Raw genomic sequence first — 2087 nt, 5'->3', positions numbered from 1 at the left:
AACAATTTTATATGATTTATTTTAAATAATTTGAGATCTAGAGTTTAATATTTTTATTTTTATAAATAAAAAAAATTAATTATATTACCTTATATTTTAAATTAGAGTACTTGATTGAAAGTCAATTAATAAATTGATAAATGATAGTATTCTTAAAGTAATTTTAAGGATTTAATTAGGTTTTAAATTAATACCCTATCCCCTAATTTTATTAACATTACCCTTATACCTAGTTGAAACTCTAACCCTAACTAAAACCTAACCCACACACACTACCACCCCCTTTTTCCTTTTCCCTTTCTTGTAAAAACGCGACAAACAACAGCAGAGAAGGAGAGCTGCGAACTAGAACGGAAAGGAAGGTAGGGAGCCGTGCTGCCACCGCACCACGTCCAGCCTGTCCCACCGCCGCTAAGCTGCCGTCGACGCTGTTGCTAAAAGAAAAGAACGATGCGACGCGAGGGGAGAGAGAGAACTCGTGCCATCGTGCTCCTTGGCGCCATCGTCGAGGTCACCACACGTCGCCACCACTGGTGGGAGCCCGAGGACAGACACGATCGAGAAGCAACATCTCGTCGCTGCCGTCGAAGAAATCCCAGCCATGCCATCGCCGACGAACGAGGCAGAGAGAGAGAGAAAGTAGCGTCGCCTCCATCATTAGAGGAAACTTCGGCCGTCCTTTCCACTGGAGCTTGTCGCTAGAAGAGAGGAGGTGACGGTGGTGGAAGTTTCCGCCGCTGCTCACTGAACAATGCTGAAAAACTGTTGCTGCAGCCACCAGAGAACACCCCTGCAGCTGCCCAACCCTTTCCTACTCCAGTTTGCATTCCGACTCTAGTTCGTTTATGCCGGATTTTGTTCTTCTGAGTGTCGAAGCTACTGTCATTGTTTCGTTTTCATGTTTTCCTTTGTTACAGTAAGCATCTCTATTTTGAAACCCTCACCGCTAGTGTATATGTGTTCTGTTATGAGTTTGGTGAAGATTCTGAGGTTTTTGTAACGTAGGGTCAAGTTCCGGTTGTTACATGTCACGTTTGGAGTTGCTATTGTTGCTGCAAAAGTGGAATGTAGCTATGATTGTGGCTGCCGCTGTTGCGGACTGAGAAAAAGGAGTTTTTGACGTGCTATATAGCTTTCGGGTTTTGACTATTCGAGGTAGGAGCTTTTATTAAAACTTTTTTTTATTTTCAAGAATTGTTACAAGTCGATATTGATATGAAAAATATACTTTTATGATTTTGTAAATCTTATGGGTTGGTCTGAGTTGTGTAGGATGGATGAAATTGTTTGCTTGATTGATTTATTAATTGATTTGGTTAATTATAGATTAAGTGTTGTTTTGGATGAAGATAAATTGAGAATTTATGAAAATGAGGGTCTTGTAAACTTTGAATGAACGAGTAATTTTCCTTTGGCTTTAATGGAAAAAGATTTAAAAGGGGGTAATTTTTATTAAAATAAAAAGTGGCTCAAGTTCAAAGGAAACGATTTGATTATTGAAAATGATTTGGCATTTGGAAACGGTCTAATTAACGAAAAGATTTGATATTTGAAAATGGTTTGATTATTGAAAATGATTTGATATTTGGAAATAGTTGAGAAGGGTTTGAAGAACATTTGGATGGGACTCGAGAAGGGTGACAAAGTCTGAGTTTTAGAGGAGATGCTGTCGAAATTTTTATAAAAATTGGAGATTTGATTTGAAGTGTTATTAAAAAAAAAGAAAAGTTATATTATTTAATTTCAAATTATTAAAATAAGAAATGAGGTATGTTTTGGAGCTTTATTTATTAAGAAAAGTGATTATAAATTGAGTTTGATTATGATTTTGAGTATGATTGATTGTGAGTATTATTGAAATGTGATTGGCAAAGACGGTCGTCTTATCCTGCTTGCGTGTTTGAGATTGAAATGTGAGTATGGTTGATGTTGTGAGGGCGGTGATTTTGTCCCGCTCATGGATTTGGCAAGTTGAGGATGAAGGATTCCCTCTCTTGTCATGGTATAGATATGCGAAAGCTAGAAAGGCACTCTCCTTTGTATTATTTTCTCCCATATCTTTCTCTAGTTGTAAGGTAGAAAGGCAT

Source organism: Arachis ipaensis, chromosome B01 (genome assembly GCF_000816755.2).
Source record: "Arachis ipaensis cultivar K30076 chromosome B01, Araip1.1, whole genome shotgun sequence".
Lineage (NCBI taxonomy): Eukaryota > Viridiplantae > Streptophyta > Magnoliopsida > Fabales > Fabaceae > Arachis > Arachis ipaensis.
This window is presented reverse-complemented; position numbering follows the sequence as displayed.